The sequence below is a fragment of the Armigeres subalbatus genome, chromosome 3 (genome assembly GCF_024139115.2).
Source record: "Armigeres subalbatus isolate Guangzhou_Male chromosome 3, GZ_Asu_2, whole genome shotgun sequence".
Taxonomy (NCBI): Eukaryota; Metazoa; Arthropoda; class Insecta; order Diptera; family Culicidae; genus Armigeres; species Armigeres subalbatus.
The window spans coordinates 133563270-133588369 of record NC_085141.1 but is presented as its reverse complement, the minus strand read 5'-3'; the positions used below and the strand labels follow the sequence as shown (position 1 = coordinate 133588369).

Genomic DNA, 25100 nt, shown 5'->3' with positions numbered 1-25100 from the left:
CAGCATCGGTAGAGATGCCGCAAATTAATCGATTAATCGATTATTTGTTGTGATAATCGATTAATTTTTAATCGATTACTTCCCAACGATTAATCGATTCAATAATCGACAAGAATCGAGAGTAATCGATCAATCGGGATTTTACGACAACTATTAGATTTCGATTACTTCAATTAATCGATTCATCGTTATGATAATCGATTAATTTTGATTCGATTACTACTCAACGATGAATCGATTCAATAATCGTCAAGAATCGAGAGTAATCGATTAGTTACTAATCGATTAATCGAGATTTTACGACATCTTTAAGCATCGGCGGAGTTGCTGAGCAAATTTTATTCCAAATACATATGAGATATTGGAAAATCGGTTCTTTTCAGGGCCTCCATTCTATACAAAGGAAGATTGAGGCGAGGCGAACTTTTTTCAAAGTGCAAATTAACCGCTTGGAGACGCCATAAAGTTGCCTGGCGTCCGTAGCAGAATCACGAGCGCGCGTCGGAGGGAGATGCTACAAATATGTATTCGCATGGATGATTCTTATTTGGTTTTGTTATTCCAGCCTATGGCGTGGGTCGTGTGGTCGTTAGTGATTCGAAATATGCATTATTGGGAATTAATCGATTCTTCTCATGGACACCATTTTAAACATAGGAAAATTGAGGCGAGACGAATTTGTTCAAAGTACGACGTCGTAGCAGAATTACGTTGCCGTTCGTAGCAGAATAACGAGCGCGTATTGTAGATAGCTGCTGCAAATATGTATTCTTGCACTGGCACTAGATTCTTCATTTCACCAAACTGTTTTACGTAGTTTACGTCGGGCGGTCGTGTCTTGTACACAACCCTTATGATTTTTTTATTTGCGCGGGAAAGGCACCATCACCTCTAGGTGGATTAATCATGGTTTTTTTTATAATATTTTATACTTTTTAAAGAGATAACTGATTTCAATTAACTTTGAAAGCCTATACATTTTATAGTATAGTATATTTACAACGGAACGACCGCAGGTTTCAGTCTAGTACCTAAAATAAGGCCAGATAAGGACACTTTGCCTGACCCTGAGTTCGGAGATGTTATTATCAAAGTTGGGTATGTGTAATATCAAGAAGGAAATTTGACCATGAATCATAAAAAGAAATTATAACTCACAATGGCCATGTGTATGATAAAATGTGTTCCAAATGGCAATATCATAAGTATGTTCGCTGCATGTATTTGCCTGGTCACGTTAACACATTTTTCCAACCATCAACAAGTTGCCTCCGCTCTGTTCAAGACTATCAATTTACGCGTTCAGCCTTCGTTCACTCCCCATCTCTTAGCCGACATCGGACGCCAATGTAGGTTCCAATTCGACGGCTTCCGTCTTGTCTTATTGCTGCACAAGAATCGCTTCTGCCACCCTCTGAACGGTATCGCTTATCGTAATTGGGAAAATGTGATGAAAATTTATGTGCGTATGTTTAATGGTGCTGATTCTCTGATGCTATGTATCGTTAAGAAAGTCCGAGTGAATCGCTTCCAGTATCCTTTGTCTGCCCAGAGGTTCTCATTAAATTTTCGAAACGTAGCAGTTTACATTCTACTTCGTGGAACGTTTTATTAGTCCATTATCATTAGTCAAAACTAAGTCCAAGTCCAAGTTCAAGCTCTTGTCCAATCACAAAGCCAAGTCAAAATCGAACCTTTAATCTCAAATCAAATATCCGAAGGGCTAAATCATCAAATCCAATAAATCGAAGATAAAAGCCTGTTTTCAAATCGATATTTTCAATTCAAAATTTAAATTCAAAACTGAAATCCGAATCCAAATTCAGTTTTGAATTTTGAAGTAGAAATTCTAATCTATTTTAATTTAAAATTTAAGTAAGAGAATCAGCTCCAAATGCAAAATCCAAATCCAGAAATAAGGAATCGGAAATTCCATTTCTATCCAAGATACAAATACAATTTAAAAATCCAATTCATATTCTAAACTTGAAATTAAACCTATTTCAATCCAAAAGGAATTTCGAAACACAAATCCAAAATTCTAATTTGAAATTAAATAAAAAAAAACAGATCTGAAATCTCAAATCAAACTCGAATTCAAAATTCCAACTATAAATTCAAACTTTGATGTTAAACCATAGCTTGCATTCCAATTCTCAATGAGTGTTAATCACTTGTTGCATCTACCACCCCAAACATAATATGAAAACCCCTGGTTTATCATCCGACATTCTTCAGCACACGGAGGATGAGACCACCAGTAATAGCCGGATGGGATACTCATCCTCGTTGGCTCCTAACATTCCGCCTAGGAATCCACAAGTGTTTGTTCTATCTCACTTGCACTCGTTTGTTGCCATGTGCCGTGCCATAGTTCCCCTACGATAGGTGCTTTATCCACCGAACCTTGAGACATCGGAGACAGTATGGTAGGTGTACGACCCAAGTCCATGAAATTCAAATTTCATCTCGATGATAGCGTTTCCCCAGCGCAGAGGTAAACGAGGGATATTTGCCGACGGAGATTTATTTACATTACAGATTTGATGCCACTTTTATCATTCAACAACCCGCAAGATTAGTGTGTGATTTTATTGATTAGTGGATGACGGCGGTGAACGACTGGGAAGTTCTTGATTATCACAAAAACAGTGGCACAATCGCAACATTACTCACCTGTTGGCATTGATGCCGTGTAAAAGTTTGCTTCTTGGAAAGTTAAATTCCCGAAGTGCGAAACTGATGATTTCAGCGGGAAGCAATCTTTTCTTTTTTTCCACGTAAGTGACGTGATGTGTCTTCGATCAAGGCAATTTCTCACGGTGAGTCGATATCACTTTGCAGAATCGGTAGTTGCCAACCAAGGCAAGGATGCTATAATTTTGCCGAGAGCTGCACTCACGATAACCATCGTTACACGTAGATAGAAAGAATCGCACGTGATAAAATTGATTGATTTTTTTATTACGGCTCTACGCGTTTTTTTAATCTATGTTGCTTGCTCCACAAACGAATATCAGTTCTTCCTAATATTATCACTAAAAACCTAAAAAGCAAAATACATTGTTTATCTAGGGATATTATTTTGTATTTGAACACTAGCCGTATGTTCCCGGCATTGCTCGGAGTTGTTTTATTCGCAGTTTTTTTTTTAACAATCGGAAAATGATAAAACCAATTGGTCAACAGGGTAATTGTATTGAAGTAGGACTTACGTCTTTCTTCACTATCTGGATATTATTTATTTTTTTGGAAATCGAGAGCGTTACCATAAAGGGACGATTTCGAACGTTACTAGCGCATATTTCGAAGACCTATATATCAATCGACTCGGACACTCTCCAGCAATTTTCCAATTCATCCAATACCAATTGAAACTTGAGATTATTAACAAAAAGCTATTGAAAATTTTAACAGTGGATATCGTCTGTAACTGTAACTGTGAATCAGTAAGTTCAAATCACTCTTCAACAGTGTTTTAGACTATCTGTCTTATACTATACAATAAAACCCAGATCAATCCACCTAGCGTTGGTGGTGCCTTTCTCGCTTTGTTCGGTTTTGGAGTGATCCTATAGCCTTTACGTATACTTTGTATACGAGAAAGGCAAAAAGGGGCCCGGCACAATAGATCAAAGATTTAGTCGCAGTGGATAATGTACCCGACAGAAAGAGAAAAAAATGTCTGACATACTTGTCATAAGACGAATTTGTACATGTCTGACATAACTAACTGCGAAGCGGCTGTAGGACTTGAATTGATCAGTCCAAGAACTTGCTTTGATAAAAGTAGAAAGGTCTTTCTAATTTTTCAAATATTTTTGCGGTGTGTATTCATGAACGATTGTTTGTACGGAATTCAACAGGACATGCTATCTTAGAACTTGGGGAGACTTGATCCCTTTTCTATGAAATCTAGTCAACAAAATACTTTTTCGAGCCAACCTTTTATCAAATCTGTCAAATGTACACAAAAAAACCGCATTAGAACAAATTTACATTTTTCTGATATTTTTCGCCAAATTTTTTGTATGAGTGACAAATGAGGGATCAAGTGTTCCAAAATTTACGCAACAACTAGAATACCAAATATCCTAAAAATGTGATGGAATGTTGACATTTCGACCAGTACAGATCATTTAGCATATTTATTGGTTTGTGTTGTGAAATGGAACGGCAAATGCTGGGTAATTGATACTTCGCGTACCTGAAGGAATAAAATAGACCCCATTTCACGGTCCTTAGCCTCTTACCCAGCAACTCCTATCCCTAACTCCTCGTGGTGCTGGCAGGGACCCTAGGGAAGATCGGGTAACCAATCCCGGTGGGAACTATGGTCGTATGCTGACAGGGAAGGGGGATTTGCTCCTCTCCAGAGGTGCAAATCTGATCGAGCGTCTGTTCTCCATGTTAGGAGCGAATCACAACAGCGTCTGTTCCCCATGTTAGGGGCGGCTGATCATCGTCCGAGTGTCAGCGAGGTATGAGCATGAGAATGAGCATGATTGACCGCCCACGGTTGCTACTCCGTTATTGCCAGGCCAGCTGTAATTAAACAGAGAACCAATAGATGAAGTTTGGGACTAACATCATCTTCGATGTTGGATATATGGGGTAGGGAGTGTGGCAGGGTTCGTTTTGGTAAACGATCTGCCATGTATAGCGTGTAGTTTGATTTAAAACAAAAACAATCGGAAAACGCTAAATATTTTATTTATCGGATGCGAACTAAATTTTAACTTTCTGATTAACTTACTCACCCGCACAAAGCAGAACAAAATTTCGACGACCAGCTAATCGCTCTGCTTACTGGAGAATCTGAAACACGATAAATCTCGCACTGAACTGATTTACTTTATTACCGGCCGCGCAATGGAGAACACAATATTTCGGCCGATCGCGCGATCGTTCTGCTGTCCGAAACAAGAGAAATCACGCACTGAACTCCATCGTCCGAGTGCCAGCGAGGGACTCTAAACTAAACTGTGCACATTATGCTGCATCGTGTCAGCATCGAGAAGGCAGCCCCTTCAACGCGATGTAGGTAGCGCAACCCTGGTAAGGTAGCCTACCGAAGATTCTACAGTTACCAAGAAAGGCAAAAGTAGAGCAAACGGATTGATTCAACGGCAACAGACCCGGCAACGAATAAAGGACACCGATTGGAAAGTCGGATCTTGGATCGTGAGAACTTTGAATGAGCCCGCACGTGTTGAACTCCTGGCTCGTGAGCTGCAGGGTCGGCGTGAGAGTAACAGCAATCCAAGAAATACGGTGGCCCAGAACTGGAGAACGTGAATTCCGGGCGGTGGATCCCATAGCGAACACTTCCCATAGCTTCATGGTGATCGGGAAGCAGATGAAGCGCGTTATCCGGTGGAAGTCGATAAGCGACCGCATTTGGGTGTTGAGAATGAAGGTCAAATTCTTCAACTATAGCCTGATCAGCATGTATGCCCCAACGAACGATAAACATGATGATGTGAAAGATGAGTCTTATGAGAGCCTTGATAAGGCCGACGGAGAGTGCCCAGCACACGATGTAAAGATTGTCATCGGGAATGCAAATGCGCAGATCGAAAGAGAAAGTTTCATTCGCCCTGCCATTGGTACGGAAAACCTTCATTCCGCTACCAAGGATAATGATCTGCGACTTGTAACCTTTGCTGCTGCTAAACGGATGGCAATCAGCAGTACTTACTTTGCACGTAAGAATATCCGCAAACACATCTGGCAACATCCGAGTGGAGAAACTTGCTCACAGATAGACCACGTGCTGATCGACGGACGACATTTCTGGGATGTTATAGATGTAAGGTCCTGAAGAGGTCTGAACATTGACTCGGATCACTACTTTGTAGTAGCAAAAATTCGGGCCCGACTTTACAGCGTCAGTATCACGAATTCACGAAACAACAGAACAATGTGTTTCAATATCCAACGCTTGTCAGTTGAAAGAGTTGCTGAACAGTACCACCAGAAGCTGGATGAGCGGATAAGAGATGCCACCGGATCTGGCGACGTCAACAGTTTGCGGGAAAATATTCACGAAACGAATCCACCGCAGAAAAAAGGCAACACGAAGAGAGTGTGATATCTGAAGCGCAGGAGAACATGGATAGAAACGATATGCGGAGGTTTTACGCAACTGTCAATGGCGTGCGGCGTAAGACTGCGCCAGTGCCCGCCATGTGCAATGACCGAGAGGGGAATTTTCTGACATACAAGACTATGGTGGTAGATAAAGGGCGGGCTCTTCTCCCCATCTATTGGGTCAATCTGGGAATCGAGGGCTAGATTATAGTATTGTGTGTACGATCTTTCTTCTGGAAGGAGATTCTCTATTCATCCTGTGGATTCGCATAAGTGTCTCTGCCTATGGAACCACCCCACCCATTCTGGCCCTTCATACAGGAGTTTGATGAAATACAAACAATAGCATAATCATCATTGTCAGATATGGCCAGTGTTATCGGCAGGTTCCTTGCTACAATAGATGGTATATAATCATCATCATCATCATCATCATCAAGACTATGGTGGCAGATAGGTGGAAGGAGCGCTTCGAAGATTTGTTGAACGGTGAAAATGAAGGTGTGTTAAGGAGCAGGATGGACATAGTCGGCGACGGTCAAGCTTGAAACCACCAGCGCTGGACGAGGTAAAGAAGGCTCTAAACGAGCTGAAAAAAGGTAAAGCTGCTGGGAAGGATGAGATCCCGGTCGAGCTTCTTAAACACGAAAGTGAGCAGCTGCATCAATTAATCCACCAGATTATCCAAAAAATATGGGAGAATGAAGAACTGCCTGCTGGCTGGTTGGATGGCCTCATATGCCCAATATATAAGAAAGGGCACAGACCAATTACAGAGAGATCACCCATCTGAACTCGGCGTACAGAATCCTGTCGCGTATCCTGTTTAACAGACTGAGACTGCTTGAGGAGTCCTTCGTCGACGTATATCAGGCAGGTTTCCGTGAGGCCCGATCAACGATGAATCAGATGTTCAGCTTGCGAATGATCCTTGATAAATTCCGGGAGTTCAACTTGCAGACTCACCATCCCAAGCAGCACCAGTCTAATGAAACTGGTTACAGCAACCTAATTGTGACTAAATCAGGTTACAATTAAGCTACTGTGATCTATGTACAACATGTGTGCTGCTCGGGATCTGTTCATTGATTTCAAAACAGCGTACGATTCAGTGAAAAGAAACGATCTGTGACAGATAATGTCCGAACATGGTTTCCGGCGAAACTGATTAGACAGATACGTGCAACGCTGTATGGGTCGAAATCAAGTATTCGGATTGCAGACGAAGAGTCAACCTCGTTTGTGACCTTGGACGGATTGAAGTAGGGTGATGCACTTTCGAATTTATTGTTCAACATTGCACTCGAGGGCGCTATTAGGAGATTTGGCGTGCAGAGGAACACCACACGGTCGTATATGCTCCTAGGCTTTGCGGACGATATCGACCTCATTGGAATCGATCGCAGAGCAGTAGTGGAGGCTTTTGTCCCACTGAAGAGGGAGACGGCAAGGATAGCCTTAACCATTAACTCTACCAAGATAATGTACATGGTGGCAGGTAGAGGGAGATCTAGTGGTGTTGATGTTGAGGTGGTGCTTGATGTGGATGAGTGTGAAGTTGTTGAAGAATGTGTTCGAAGTGAAAAAACGTATTGCTGCTGCGAATAGGACCTTTTACGGATTACGTAACCAGCTTAGGTCCCGCAACATGCAGACGGAAACGAAATTTGCTCTATACAAAACTCTGATTGTCGGAAGAAAGAATAGCGAAAACAATATTCAACAGAGAACCAAATAGGGGCAGGCGTCATTGTTAGGAGAAGTTGTTAAAATTTTGCGTGGTCACTAAAAAAATGAAACTTAAATGAATGACAAATGTGAATATGAGCATGAGCATGAGATGACCGTACAATTCGTAGTTGCTACCCCGTGATGGACCAGAACTAGCGGAATTGCACAGGGAACCAACAGATGGGACTTGGAATTAGCACTCCATCCTCAATGTACACGATCCGAAAGCTCAATTTTTAATGCTTCAATAACGGCGCCGGCCACGTCCTTACGATCATCTAGGGAAGGGAAGGAATGTTAGTGTAACAACCGTTGTTTTAGAGACCGACGAATCGTCTGCATCTCTACGGTATGTTACGGGAAGGAGTATTGTAAGTACCCAGCAAACACAAGATCGTATATCATAGCGAATAAGTGTACAAAGTGGAGGCCATATACGTGCATTTTGCACGCAGTCAAATGGAGGAATGCGCCTATATCGCCTCCACCTTGTACACTTATTCGCTAGTATATGCGATTTTGTGTTGGCTGGGTAGGAAAAGGAAGTGTCATTACCTAGATAAGGATTCATCTTGGTAAGTGATGTAATCCAAGTAACTAGCGAGAAAAAAATATAGATTAGTTACGACGTATTTTGTCGAATCGAGTCGAGCCAAGTACGAGACACTGAAGATGGCCTTACCTTTGAGGTCGGAATACGTATCTGTCAAGATACAATTAAGTGGTGGAATTCAATGTGATTGTATAAACTCGTCTTATGACAGGTATTTTGTTGTGTTCTTGTTCACCCAACGTAAGGGCAAACAATCAATCGCTCCGGTGGAGCTATTGTTAATTTATCGTTTAATTGTCCGCGATAATCCGTTATCGTGATTGTTTTATATTCATCTACGCAAAATTTTTTTTATCAAAATCTTAGCTTTAATAAATCTATATTAGAACAATTATTTCACGAAACTCGAACAATTATTTATTTCGAACGTCAGAAAATTTGCTTTTCGGAACTCGAATGTTTTTTTACATATTAATAATTAATTTGCTTTTCGGAACTCGAATGTTTTTTTTACATATTAAGGTCAAAAGGTATAAATATATGTGTGAATTATAGAGACCTCAACATTTTCGCGTTCGTTCCTTATTAGACAATCGGAAACAGTTGCAACACCGTACGATATCAGGGATGTCAGATGATATTTTCGAGTCGAGTAAACATGTCTTCAAATGTCTTCAACATTAAAATTCATCAGCGAAATTTTCTTTGAGCCAAGATCTTTCTAAAATTCCTATAGCCATAATCGTTACACATAGATAAGGAGGGTGATTCATTCCGATGTCCTACACTACAATAAAAAAGGTTTCACACAGAAGACACTAAAGTATTCTTATTTGAATATAAACTACTCAATTATGACTCCAAAATACTTTTGTGGGATAACGGTTCCACTCACAAAAAGGTACAAATATTATGTGCAACTATGGTTCACAAATGATTAATTTATATGAATAGCAATGGGAAAAATGTGTAAAAATTTTGCTTTTATGCATCTAATCCTACTAGCCCTGTGGGCAGTCTCACACCCCCGCAAAAAAGCACACATGTCTCCGAAAGAGCACACTTTCAGTCTTCCGGCCATAATAATTGTGTTGAAAAGAGAGTTTAGAAATGGTCCATTTCCAGTATTCTATAAAAAAATCAACTAAAAAACAAATCAAATAAAAAGTAATCACTTAGCTGGTAAATGCCAGTTCTCAGAGAGCAGTGGGTCTGCAGACCCATGGGTAGTACTTGTAGATCCGTTGTTGATTATAATGGAGATCCACCGTCGTACTTTGTCATGCCCCATCCTTTCCTTCATGATATTCTTCGTTTTTGTAGGTTTTCGTTATCTATGTAGGATGTAGAATGAATCTCTCATTCATGATCCACATCGTCGTCGGGTCTCTTGATAAACGTCGCACCAATCCTTTGTTTCATTGTCATGTTCATGTTTCGATTCTTGAGATTAGCCTAAACCTGAAATCTACAATGCTTGACATCGGATGTCAAAACTTTTGCTCTTTTAAAAATTTATGAAATAACGACAGCACAGCAAAAGAACACATCCAATGCCTCCGACTACTATGTTCAAACTCCTTAAATGAATGACAAATGTGAATATGTACATTAAGTGGGAGATTTGATTTGAAAAATCTATTGGATGTAATTTTCTTCGATGGGACTCGAACACACGACCCTCAGTACTTCATCGTACGTAAAAATCACAAAAATGAGAAACAAGGTTTTGCGCTCCAATTTTTTGTTTTCGGATGTTATTGATATGATGAGTACGTTTTTTGAATTCACCGTGTGATGATAGTGCCGTTCCAGTATGAGTTATTAATGCAGACTGTAACGAAATTAGTTTGATCATGTGACAAACACACTACACACTTTTGGGAGAAACTTTTGAAAGATAAATATGAATCCGTTTCAAACACATGAGATGTTCTAGGATCTCCAAATTACCCTGACAATTGGAACATGGAACATTGTTTCCATCTTCGCCCATTTTGATAAATTTTGGCTCGATCGGAATTAAATCGATTAATTTCGATGTCCGAACTTTGAGTCCTTTGATATGTAATGTTATGCAATAATATTTATGTAGTTCATGTACAAGGCTTTCACAGCTCAAACAATTATGCTGTTTCAAATTAAACGAAGCATTTTGATGACTTTGTCAATTTTGCTTTTAATATTGGAACAGCATATTTGGATAAAATTCTTCAGCTGCGTTTAGGCATTCCAAATTCATGTGCTGTTTTCCGTTGACTTTAAAATTGCAATTGGAAACAAATATCAAGGGGAGTGGCATTTAATATATTTTACTTTCTTTCTCGTTGCAGAGAGCGAGCAATGGCGCTTAAACCTAGGCTAATTAGCCAGGGCAAGTCTAATAGCTTCGCCCCATCCCCGGAACATCATCAATGGAGTGACATAAACTTCTTAGCATGGTCACTCCAACTCCTTGACGTCTATGAGGGCGTCAATGAGTCGCTGGCATCTTGTTAAGCAAATGTCATATCACCATTTCCTTCCCTTCCCTTGAGTTACGGAGAAGATGGACGGCAATGGTAGCTTTCATTCTTTATCATTTTGGACCCCCAATTGGATTGCTATTAATTCCCAAATAGGAATCCTATAGGCAATTGGAGTAAGAAAGTTAAAGATTATACATGACAGCTATCAGTATGCAATCTACGAAATACTCCTTTAGAACGCAACGCAAAAAACTTTTACGAGGTAAACATGGTGATTTTCTGACGTCGGACGTTTTGGCGTTCTGTCATTTTTCAAATGACAAGACCTGTTTATGTGGAGATCAAAATCTCTCTATGGTATGAAATTAAAGCGAACAGATGCATCATGTATTACTTGTAAGCATAATTTGTGGGAAAACAATTGCAAATGAGAAAACCCAGATGAATCCACCTATCAGTGATGATGCCTTTCTCGTGCATTATAAAATATATTGAAAAAATCACATTACAAAGGTCAAAAAAGCTCTTTAGTGGAATAGATCACATTTTTTCGATCATTTTGCATGTTTTTGCATTGACTAAAATGCATTGCCACCATTTTTGAAAAAAAATCGGTTTTGAATTTTTTTTCAAGGGAAAAAAACAATGATTTTTCGATAATTCTGGAATGCAATGTCCGATCAAGCCAATTTTCAATAGCAAAACAATGGGACCGCATTCCCCGTCGAATGCAACTTGTTGCGAGGAGTAAATCGGATAATGCTAAGTTTTAAAAAGTGTGTCTACAAAATTTGTACACATATACACACATACATACACATATACAGACATCACATCAGTTCGTCGAGCTGAGTCGATCGGTATATAACACTATGAGTCTCCGGGCCTTCTATCAAAAGTTGTTTTTCGGAGTAATCCTATAGCGTGTTGGAACAACTTCGTTGTACTAGATAGTTAAAAAATCATGTTTAGTTCGGAATCAACAAAAAAAATAGTTAAAAGGTGCATAACACGATGACTCTTTCTACCAATAGTTTGCATTGGAGTGAAAGAGCCTTAACGTGTAGCTACTTAATGTATTTAAGAGAATGGCAAGAACGATTGTGAAAATTTCACGTTCCATTTTCGGAACGAATTAATCCCACCCCACGGACAAGGCATGGTAGCAGCGTGATGATGACGCGGCAAAGATTGTTTCGACTTTATGACTTCGCCCAAGATGAGGAGTTAAAATGGTACCGACAGAGCTGACTAGTAGACTTGGCATTTGTAGAGGCATGAGACATATCCAAATGACTCTAGATACTGTGGCCACCCCCGCCTTCATCACTTGTTAGAGTCATGATATCTCTTCGGTTAGTACACATTCTCCGAACATGGGCCATCTAATAGGACATGGTCACTCGCATGAACCGAGATGAAATAAATGGCTCATGACTGTAGTATGGCGGCATTGTGCTGTGTTCGGTCGTGTCGAGTCTGGTTAGAGCATAATCATCCAGTTAAACGAACTGTGGTTCATGAGTTTCTAAGGACACGCACTTTATGTAGTGTTAAAGCCGGCTAATTTCAAGGAGTGAACAATGACAAATTCAGCAGTGGAAAGACGAAATTTCTTCTCTTTTCGCAAAAATTTGGATTAGTGAATGATTTATTCTGAACGAAAAATTGTGTTTGATTTCTATTGCACATACATATAATATACAGCAATGAACTGAATGCATCCGGCCTTGTCCGAAATTTCAAGATTGATTTCTTCTAAATTTAAAACACAATCCAACGTACTAGCTTCATCATTTTCCAATTATATTAGCAGCTAGCTAATAGATTTGGAAAATGATGAAACCGGTACGTTGAATTCTGTTTCAAATGGACGGTGGAGCCTGAATGGAGGGTTCACGAAGGGTATACTGCTAGTGACCATCAGGAAATACGTTTTATGGTAAGAACAAAACCAACAGAACCACAAGGCGGGTCAGTAAAGCTGATCTAGGATGGCGTACCTCGCAGTTCGACCCAGAATTGCTGGAAGAATTACTACGGTGGGAAAATCGGACTCTAGGCCTTAGTGGTGATGAGTTACCCGATGTCCTAACACGAGCATGTGACGTGACAATGCCCAGGAGGACTATGCCAACCAGCAACCGCAAACCGGTGCACTAATGCACGAACACGATAGCTGATCTTCGCAGAACCTGTCTTAGAGCTAAAAGAAGGTTGCGACGAGCTAGAACCGAAGCGCACAGGCTAGAAAGACGCCGGGTGTTCCAGACAGCGAGCAGAGCTCTGAACTACGAAATCAAATGTAGTAAGAGAGCCTGCTTTGAAGAGCTGTGTAGGATGGCCAATAATACTCCATGGGGGGATGCTTACAGGATAGTGATGGCTAGGACCAACAGCACACCTCTTGCGATATCCCCGGAGATGTTAGTCAGGATCGTTGAAGACTTGTTCCTGAAGCATGACTCATCGGACTGGCCCGCCACACCGTACGAGTCAGTGAACATAGTGACTAACGATGAGCTTATCGCCGTTGCAAAAAAACTTGTTAAACAAGGCACCAGGGCCGGATTGTATTCCTAACCTGGTCCTTAAGCACGCGATTCTTGCCGCTCCAGATATGTTCAGGAGCTGTCTCCAACGTTTTCTGGACGAAGGAAACTTCCCTGATCGTTGAAAACGGCAGAAGTTGGTGCTATTGCCTAAGCCTGGGAAATCCCCGGGAGAGCCTTCGACATACAGACCAATTTGCGTACTCGACACAGCTGGGAAGTTATTAGAGAGGGTGATCCTGAATAGATTGACGAACTATACCTACGGAGTGTGCTTGTGGCTTATATAGTAACCAGTATGGTTTCCGTAAAGGCCGTTCTACTATCGAAGCAATTCGGTCGGTAACGGACACGGCAAAGGTAGCGCGTGATTTGAATAGGCGAAGTATTAGGTACTGCGCATTTATTACACTTCGTATAAAGAATGCGTTTAACAAGCTATAGCTGACTCTCTGCATCGCATGAGAATTCCGGATTATATATGCAGGATACTGAAAAGTTATTTTCAGAATAGTGTGTTGATATACGACACCGACACCAGTCAGCGGTCGATAGAAGTGTCAGCGTATGTTCCACAGGTATCGATCCTCGGGCCGGATCTGTAGAATATCATGTACGACGGAGTATTACGCTTAAGTCTCCCGGTCGGTGTACACATAGAAGGCTTCGCGGATGACTTAATGCTAGAGGTGACGGGTTCTTGTTGAAGTCAAACTATAGGCTTCGTTTGCGATTGGCAGAATCTTGGAATGGCTCAACTCGATGAGGTTATCCCTTGCACATCACAAGACCGAGGTTGTTGTAGTGCGTAATCGCCATGGGTTGCAGCAATCGAGGATAAGAGTAGGGACCTGCACAGTCAAATTCGTGAGGTCAATCATGCATCTGGGTGTGATGAGCGACGATAAGCCCAATTTCACGAGCCAAGTCGATTATGCATACCAACGGGCATCATTGGCTTTATCACGAATGATGTCCAACAGATCGGCGGTGCATAGTCAAGTGCGTAGGTTGATAGCGGATGTAGCATTGTCTATTATCCGCATACGAGCGCATAACGTACCATATCATTTGAAGCGGTGTGCGTTATAGCTGGGATGATGCCGATTGACATACTCCAAGAGAAAGATGTGGAGTGCTTTAACGAAAGGGACTCGGTGCGACGTGTCAAGAGAGCAGACTCGTTGCTCAAATGGCAACGAGCATGGGACACCGCAGTCAAAGGTCGTTGGACCCACAGACTGATTCCGGATGTCTCGAATTGGATTTGTAGGAAGCATGGTCAGGTCAACTTTCTCAACCACCACCAATTCCAAATGATGTTGACTGACATGGAAGCAGAATACTTAGATTTGCTGTATTAGCGGGGGTCCTCCTTAGCCTGGTAAGATGCGCTGCTACAAAGCAAGACCATGCTGAGGGTGGCTGGGTTCGATCCCCGGTGCCGGTCTACATAATTTTCGGATTGGAAATTGTCTCGACTTCCCTGGGCATAAAAGTATCATCGTGTTGGCTTCATGATATACGAATGCAAAAATGGTAACTTGGCCTCGTAGCTAATAACTGTGGAAGTGCTGAATGAACACTAAGCTGCGAGGCGGTAATGTCCCAGTAAGGGATGTAATGCCAATAAAAAGAAGAAGTATTAGCGGGAAGTTCGTAGACTTAGCCGTGGTACAATGTTTGGACGATTTTATTCCCTTCGAAAGGAAATCGCAGAAAACCAGATAAAGGAAAATCAATAGCTGAATGATCCTGAATATGTGAATGGATAGCTTTTCTAGTAGATATCACCAAACATCTTGATTACTTGAATATAAAGGTGCAAGGCAAGGATCTACACGTCGAACTTTTGTTTTCCAACATTAACACTTTGGCACAAGAGGTTACTGAAAACTGGTACATTTCCCTCATCTTGTTGAAAACAGTTTACTGGAGTTTTCAAGCCTATTCGCTAATTTTTGAGAACACAGTAACACAACTTTTATTTCTCAACACCGTTTACTGTTATGAACAATGTACCTGAAATATTTCAAATGAAGATTATTATCCTCCAATGTAAAAACGAATTTAAACCTAAACTTCAGAAAGAAACATTTCTCCTAAGATTTTCTCTCTTCAGAAGCACTGTGAACAGCTCTTTTGAAGAATAAAAGCTGTAAAAGACTTGGAATCCTGTAAATCAATATGCGTCGAGTATTGGAGAGTAGGGAACAATTCCATGTTTCACATTAAACTTTTAACTAAAAGATCTACTGCGTAGAAAGAAAACGAAATTAAACAAAAAATATTAATTTTGTACGCCCTAAAATTATATATTTTTTTTCTAAAGAATTTTTAGCCATTCTGGAGAAATGAAGAAAAGAAAACATTCGTTATTTTGAAAATATAAAAAAGCCGAATATTTTCTGGTACGCCAGCAAGTGATGATTCTGAAAATTGACCCGGGGCTTGAAAAGGTTGGACAGGCCTGTACGTAATTAGTTTACGGCCTCTATGAACTCTGGGGCTATTGTGGACTTTTTGAAAACTGTCAAATATGTCGTTTCAATTTTAAGGAAAACTCGCGCTGCACTCCTCTCTAATGATATGACAAAATGGACGCCGAGTTTGTCACAAGCAACCTCGTCGATAGTTCCAGTTCATTTTGCCTATAAGGATGTGGTGCATGTTAAAAACCTGTCTCAAGCTTCATAGAACTAGCTCTGGCCAATTACGAAATAGAAATTAACATTTCGTCAACATTTTATGTTGTGTTTGAAAACCAATTATCACTATACTGCCCATGATCACATAGTTGACGTATAAGCCAAAATGACCAAAACACACTTTTTTGCGGATATGGATTCGTACGGTTATACATATGCTCCATGAAAAAATATTCATGTTTTGTTCGGAAACATTTGAGTTATGGCTGTTATCACGCGATATTATCATAGTTCTGATTAATAACAAATTTGCCTGGACTCATTCCCATCTGTTGCTACCTCAGCCCAAAAGAGAATCGATGCGAACGCAGCGAACAGACGCAGACATGAACGATGCATGTTTATCTACAGGCGAGACGTTATTTTATGAGTCGACAGAGAAGAATAGGGTAAAGGAAAATTAATGCGTATGTATATTCAAGCAAAAGGATCATTAACAGGCAGTATACTTACGAGATAAGAAAAGGATAAAATTCTGATGTAGGTAAAAATTAGAGATAAGTTTTTAGATATATAAGCTGAATTGTTGAAAAATAAATTTAGTGTGATATGGAAATGCTAATATCATCTTCCAAACTTGGACGTACATGTTCATGATAGCATTAGAGGCGAAAGTATAGAATTGATAGTTCCGTTAGGATACGGCAGGCATGAAGAATGTTTTTATAGAAGTCGATTTGAAAGCGAGCGGAGGGCAATATTTGTGATGGCACATATCGCACGACCTTCCTTCTGCCAAGCTCCCGTATGAAATTTAGTGTGTTTCCATCAGTCGAGTTGTTACTTGCTGAAAGAAATCTTCTTGTGGGCTCCACTTCTATGCCTTTCTTGTATTTCCCTTCGGATGCACTAGACCTTCGCCTGAGATAGGATTCTAGCTCTGAAGTTTTTTAGAATTGCAAATCAAGCATACAAGTGTTGATACAACTATAGATTGGTAAAGATTGGTGTTTTCGAGCAATATACAGTATTTTATCCAACAACTACCAGCCCTTCGCCTGAAAGAGGAGTCTGGCTTGAAGGATAAGGCCCAAATACATAAGCATACTGTTCTGAAATACTGTCTTTATCTCGTGATATAGTCGAGTTGAGGAGCCATTACCTGCTGCAATATGGAGCGAAAACCTGTCTCATATTTTTTCGACATTCACAAACCACTAATTAAGCACTACATAGGTTTTCGTTTTACTTTGTCGTATTTCAGGACTACTTTATGATTTGGGCGTAACTGATTTTGTAATCAAAAATTAATATGCAAGTTCCTGCTGAAGCAAGCATTTCTTACAATGATATGGAAATGCTAATATCAACTTCCAAACTTAGACGTACATGTTCATGATAGAGTTAGAGGCGAAAGTATAGAGTTGATAGTTACGTTAGGATACGGCAGGCATGAAGAATGTTTTTATAGAAGTCGATTTGAAAGCGAGCGGAGGGCAATATTTGTGATGGCACATATCGCACGACCTTCCTTCTGCCAAACTTCCTTCTGCATTTCTTGTGAAATCCACGGTATAATCCGACAAAATAAGCTTTCATCCATCGAGGTGTAGCTCTGGAGATAAACGTTTACATTCTTTTGAATCAATAAAATAATGTTTGTTTGCTAAATATTGTCGCCAAAAGTTTTGATTTAAGACAAACGCGATCATTCAAAAGGAAGTATAATATAGGGTATCTGTTCCTATATCAATAACAATAAGCCAATGCGCATATGAAATGCATTTATTCCTCACCCAATAATCAAGTAACATAAGAATAATTATGCTCGGCTAACGTCATTTTTAATTGAAAACAATTTGGTAACTTCAAAAATGAAATTATTATCACATTATAGAAGTATTTAGCTAAAAAACATCATCACCGCCATGTACCTATTTCAATAAGGGGCCATCCATAAAGTACGTCACGCAAAAATTGGCAATTTTCGACCCCCCTCCCCCCTTTGTCACACTTTTTGTATTAAACCTCTAAAATTTTTGTATGAGTCGTCACGCTGTTCGGAACCCCCCCCCCCCCCCCGGAGCGGGGCGTACTTTATGGGTGGGCCCCAACCATCAAAAACAGTTAATCCTATGCCTGTACGTATATCAATAATACTGTTTCCAACATAAAATACGCACACTATTACTTGTGTGTATACGTAACGATAGGATTGCAGTGATGCCGAATTCTTCAATGTTTTGTATTTGAGTTGAAATAAAATTACAAAATTTCAGTTTTTGTTGTAGTTTTCCAACTTATCTGTTAAATTTTATGTTTGTCATAGCTTATCTCTTCGATATACCTTGTTTTACAAACATAAGAGTTGAATTTCACAATGAAAGTTCATTCAAGCATTTTTGAAATAAAAATCTAGGTCGGCAACCCTTGCAGATGCTGCAGGCCATGTAAATAGTTTGGAATACGGACAAGAATAATTTAGACGTTGTTCGAAATAAACCTATCAAACTATAGGAAATCGCGTTAGTTTTTCAAATATGATCATATTTATAGTGAAAATGTGATGTGCTCTATGTGTTGTGAAGTGTATTTTGAAAGGATACATTTGTTTTAGCTTGAAATTGAGTGGAAAACAACGTCGTGAAATGAGATGAATCTGCTAGTAGCAATCGAGCAGTGCATCAAATCAACAGTTCAGAGGTAGGAAAATGAAAATGAATGTGTTTTATAATTTTGTTTTTAATAACTTGAGTCTTGTGAACTAAAGCATTAGTCAAATAAAATTTAAAAAAATATTCCAAACATTGGAGAAGGTGGTCTATTCATTATTGTGTACATACGATGTGAGAAATTGTAATCAGATTGATTTTTTATTTGGTTTATCGACGGTTGAGATTAATATACGGGCTGTTATTAATATGGGAACAGATACCCTAGAAGAAGAATGAAAATCTATTAATTATGTAACGCAATGATGAACCAAAATCTAGCTTCATTTTTTGCGTGACAGGAGAGGTCTGCCACTGAGGACTTAACACATAAGAATTAGTGCGTGTTAAATGGCTTTTTATTTGTACCTCAGCTTAATAATATTGGTATGTATATTTCGAGCACATTTACCGGGAAGGATCCTAATATATTCCACGGCAGTTATTTTAGTTTTTACAATTGTAATACAATTCTTATTCATGTTTTTCATTGCCTTACCCGGCCAGAACTGAATTATACAACATGATATGGACTTTGATGTAAGATTCAAAAGAGCAGGCAAAAATATCAACAAAAAATGCACCGACGTGTTATTTAAATATCAAGATGTGTTATGGATGAAAACAAACTAATAGCTCGAGATATTAATCACTTCTTCCAAATACCATTAAATGATAACCTCATGAAGTTTCAGAGCGAATTTGGATATCGTCGTCTGATATTTTGTGCTTTTATATCCTACATATGAATCAGGCCCATATCTCATTTTGCAATCTAATCACGATTGATTTACTTCTAATCCTCGTCTACTCGGGTATTTGAAAATAGGGATTGGAACCATTTTTGCTTAAAATTTGGTTGGAACGAGGGCTTTGGTAAATACATGAAAACGGTTACTGCTTGCACACTTGTTACCAGGCATTGCAATATCATCTGAGCACAGGATATCATCTTTGCTGGTGCAAAGATATTATCTCTAATCAAAGAGCACTCTGGAAAGATATTATCATTAGAGCATTTGATGATGATCCTGATAGCGTGTGCGATTCGGGGTTTGTTCACGTTGCGAGGGCGTTGCTACAACAAAAGCAGTGAAAAAAAAAATCTCCATGGCAAACATTGCGCTTTGTTTACTGAGCAAATAGATAACTAAGATCGATATCCCAGCATATCATCAGTATCTTTGCTCCGAAGATCGAATGATGGGATAACTTGCAATGCCTGCTTGTTACAGAACCATTCTAATGCTGTAATGTGCAAAAATCCCCGTTCGGTACTGATTAAATTCTTTGCAACACGAACTCTTTCACTCATAATTTTATCTTTACCTCATAATTTTAATTTTCACGGAAAGAGCTATCCGAAAAACCTTTACCGGAAACTCGAACTTTCCAAAAGATTTCCCTTCTTAAATCAATAAATCGTTGGAACTAACTAGAATTATTCTTTAGCGCTATATAACCACACGTAGTAGCCTGGTTTTTACGCCATGTTATGGGAACAAACATTTCACAAAACGTTTGTTTGATCGCATAAACTGTCGTATGCATATTTTGACCACTTCAATTAAAGGAATATTAATTAATTCCCCGCGGCCTTAAAATAACTACTAATATTGTCCATTTAGACAGATTAGTTCATGTATTTTGTTGATTGATATGATGATTCGGGTAAAATTGATAAAAATGCGTTTTCTCAACATCGATGATGCTGGTTGTTACGTCAACTATGAAATCATGCGCAGTATATCAATTGATGAAATTTTTCAAAATGGGCGTAATAGATTTTTAACTTGGGCTTTGAACAGCGATTGTAAAATTTCATCAAATCCCTAATCTAATAAGAACTGTGATCTTTATTCAGGAAAACACATTTGCTCAACACAAAAAAAACTGTTCTCTATGCTAGTAACGTCATAGAAACGAAATAAACTGTATTAAGTCGTTTAAAATTTCATAATCTATCCTAAAGTGAGTATTTTTGCAATTATATAATAAAACATCCGCCATTACGCATTTTTGTCTCAGGTACCCCCAGAGACCAGCAAAGGTATCCCCAGAGGTACATGTACCTCAGGTTGAGAACCGCTGCTCTAGACTGCTCAGGTTCCTCTTTTTCTTCTGATTATTTGTATCTATTATAGATTTTCAAGACATACAATTTCCCACGGAATCCATAGATATACCAGACTTTATGGATTTATCATGAAATGCGGGACGTTGTCCGGGACGTCTGATCACTTTAGTTTGGAGTAGAGTGGGGCAAGAGCGCGCAAGAGGTAAGAATTCTCGATTTTTCGAAATTTTAAAATAGATAAACTAGCAGCACTGCATCAGTTTGACAGGTATTCTGACCAGCTATTGTCATGTGTAATTGTAAATTATTTGAATAAACAATAAGGGAGAAATGAAGTTAATAATGCAGTTAAATACACAGGATTCTGTTTTTACACAATTTACATTTTCGCAATTTTACGTTTGTCCTTAATATTTACAGTACAGTTTTTACCATTATTTTTCCTTGATTTATTTAGTATTTTTTTGTAAAATGTTGCATAGTTTTTGGTAGTTAATTAAAGACACACGATCCAAAATACGATCGAATGTAAAACTACCATTTTCCCCTTTTGTAAATTGGACAAACTCAACTCGCAACAAACGTTTGTCAAAAACTGCTATAGAATAGGACAATGGACGACGACCGCGCATTTAGGAAACTAGTCGGTTTTTGATGTTTTTTTCAGTCGAAAATGTATCAATTAATGTTTAGACATAAACATAGCCATCTGTTGTCAAGTACGAGACACTGAAGACGACCACACAGTTGTGGTCGAAATACGTATCTGCAAAGATAACGAAAATTAACTGGTGGAATTAAATGGACAGTACTTAATTCGTCTTAGACGGTTTATGATTATTGAGTTACTTCTAAAATATACAAACTATCGAAATTTGAAAAGTTCACAAAAATTATGGTATCTGTTTCTATATCAATAACAATAAGGCAGTGTGCGTACATTGATTTCTCACCCAATAATCAAGAGTCATGATAATAATTATGCTCAGCTCACATAATTATTAATGGAAAACAATTTGGTGAGACCTCGCCATATTTGTTGCGATTAAATGGAACGCAGGAATGTCTTTATCCTCTACATATGAGCTTGTTTTTTTGCATTTTCAGGAACAATTACTCTCCTCGTGTAGTACACTAGTGAAAAAATACCAGAAACCACAACTTTTGATTTCAGATAATGTGATGAAAAAAATATTGACTAGCTTTAATTCAAGGATGTTATCGATAATTTAGTAATTCGTGTTCGATCATTTAGTAGTTTTTCAATAACTCATTCCAAAAGCTGAATTTGAAAATGTGTTGTATGGTGGAATTCTAGTGCGAAGGTTTTTCTGCAACTCTGCCTTATGGTTCGTTTTTTTAATTCCACTAGTAACGAAGTTATAGCCATAGTTAAAGTAACTTAGACTAAATGATAACAAAATTCCAATAATTTAGTTTAAGTTACTGCAATTAGCGTTACAACTCCGTTATTAGTTGAATTTTAACAACGAATCATTAGGCAGAGTTGTACAAAAACCTTCGTACTAGAAGTCCACCATACAACACATTTTGAAGATCAGCTTCTGGAATAAGTTATTGACAAACTACTAAATGATCGAACGCAAATTACTAAATGATCGATAACATCCTTGCTTTAATTATTGTATAGGTTTACATAAAAGTATACATGTTATGGAACGTTATGTTGATAATGCAGGATGAGGCCATGTCACCCATTTTGGATGCATCCATTAAAGAATCCATAACATAATAATCTACACAATTTTGAATTAATAAAATATAGATTAATCTCGAGTTTCGAATAATCAAATTAACATGTCCAAACCGGGTACATTTACCCCAAATAGTGTTATTGAACTAGATTACGTGAATGAAATTTCAAAATGAACTCACAACACCCTTACCTTACCTAGCACTGCTGTTACCTATGGTGAAAAAGTTATCCCATGTTTTCCTCCCGCAGTTCGTTATTTTTCGGGCACGAATCGGGTGGGCGGAAAAGCGAATGTAAGCGAGATGGCTGTATTCGCTGCTCGGTGTGGGATGAATTTCACTTGGTTATCCCGTTGGCATCGCAGGCAACAGTTTTCCGGAGGCTGTTTCAGTGCGAGACCAGATCTCGTCGTCGAAGGCTGTATTTTGGCAGCGGGCTCTCCAGCAGTACCAGCAACTGGGATCTGGAAGAGGACATTTCGGACCCTGTGCGCTGTGTTTGAGGACTTTGCGGGAGTGGGTGATAGTGTGCGCGTTTGGTGATTGGCGGTGTTAGCGGCCGAGGGTAGAGTGCGGCTTGAAGTACGAAGCAGTGCTACACGGGATTCTGGAGTGTCGTCTTTGAGTGGCCAAGCGATTTTCCTTCGGTAGCCGCAGCCTGTTGGTGAAATTAGTGCTGGCGTAGAAGTGGAAGTAAATGGTTGTGTCTTGATTCATTGAAGGCGTTCTGAGAAGGTGAGCTGTTTGGCAGTCAGTGACGGATTGTTAATGTGAATAAAAAAAAAACAAAATGCTAGTGCCGTTAGAATGTAGTGTAACCATTGCATCGAACGATACGTGGAAACATGTGTGTGCACTGAGCTGTGAAATTCTATAAGCCGATTGTACCAAGTGGAAGCACAATAAAATTGATAAACGATTTCGAGAGTCCCGTCGGTCTAATAGAGAGGACACTTCATGTATTACGTGCATTCGAGTACATCCAGTTGTGAATGATTAATACGACTCTCTGGGTTCTCGTTTCATGGTATGTTTGGTAAATATACCATGAAACGCGGGTGAAATAGTCTTCCCGCCAGCATGCACGTATTATTCCCTTTGAATTCGGTACTCAGAGGCGCGTGCAAATGTTGCAGAAAATATGTAATCACGTGTGGATATAACTTACTGTTTACAAAAAGCTTTCGGCGAGTGATATGAGTTTTGTTGCAGACAGATTTGATTTTTTTTTTCAGAAGGGGATAGGTGTACAAAAGTTGTAATATGGATGAAAAATTCAAAAACAAATAATGTGCTTGTTCTGTTCGAAAGGCTCATATTGCATTTTCGTAATAGTGGAAATAGCCGCCGTTTTTTGCGTTGTTGATACTGCTCAGTGCTATTACAGCAAAACTCATTGATTTGAAATGGATTTATTTATTGAGCATATAAGCAATTTAGGTATTATTTGAAATTTCTCATAAATTAGATAATTCATCTTAGAGTTTTACGAAAGAGTTAGAACTGCCTAATTAAGTCAAGGGTGAAACTGTCTATCGTTTTCTGTCACTTTATTTGCCTTTATGAAGAACGACTAATTCAAGTAACGGAAAACGATAGACAGTTTCACCCTTGAAAATGGCAAATATACAGGCCGAAACGTCAGGCAAAACAAAACTAATCTTTTTGACCGATTTAGACTGAGATACTCCTAATCGTAACTCTTTTGCTAATAGTTTGATAATCTATATTTATTCATATTAATTGATATGATTCTTATGTGCCACCGTGTTTCCATGGCCAAAATCTCTGTTTTTCTCATAATCGTCGGAAAAACAATGTAATGACAATGCCCCGCTATTTATATTCTTTGTCCCACTTATTATTCAGATTTGAATCCTCTTCTATGAAAATCAAAGCAGCAGTACTATTATTTGGCTATGCATTGAAACCCTAGCCACATCCTTGTGCTTTCAGATCACACCCAATCTCAACAATTTAACGAATTAAACCGAATAAGCTAGTATTTTTAGCTGAAACCCCCTTTTTGTCTGAAAAAGCGCTTTACCCGTTTTCAGAACACAACGTACAAAACCGTTTCAAACAATAAATTGTATCTGTAAAAAATATGTATATGCATTCCTGATCTACCATTATTGATAAATTTCATGAAGCATTAGATTGGGCTTAGATCCCTATCCCAACATATTTTACAACAGTCATTATATCCTAAAATAGAGGACATTTCGAGGTGCTTTCCCCTATGTGTAAAGTATAAAGTTGATTATGTTTTACAGCCAAACCTCCATGAGTCAATGTTCTATAACTCGATATCTTCTTATGGAAGCAAGCCATATTTAAAAAAATCTGGGTTACTGTAATGGTCCCTATAAACAGCTTTCCGAAGATTTCCTATTCCACATCTCGATATTTCCACAAGTCGTTGGTCCTTTCAATATGGACTCATGAAGGTTTGACTGTATACAGAAAATGATACTGGCAGTGGACCAAATACGATGAACTCTTGAATTACCAGAAAAGTTTGCCCTAGCTCGAAAAAGGGATGAGCCCA

At 39.0% G+C, this 25100-nt stretch overlaps 2 protein-coding genes across 3 annotated transcripts in view; one reads left to right on the top strand and one right to left on the bottom strand.

Annotated features, from left to right (window-relative positions):
• The window catches only part of LOC134221994 (uncharacterized), a 130594-nt gene that overhangs the window by 82178 nt on the left and 23316 nt on the right, over positions 1-25100 (bottom strand). The gene's annotated exons all lie outside the window — the stretch shown is intronic.
• Positions 22917-25100, top strand: part of LOC134219340 (synaptic vesicular amine transporter-like) — a 142280-nt gene continuing 140096 nt past the window's right edge. For both annotated transcript variants that reach the window (XM_062698061.1, XM_062698060.1), the window contains exon 1: positions 22917-23284. The gene's annotated coding sequence lies outside the window, so the exon portion shown is untranslated. The remainder of the gene's footprint in view (positions 23285-25100) is intronic.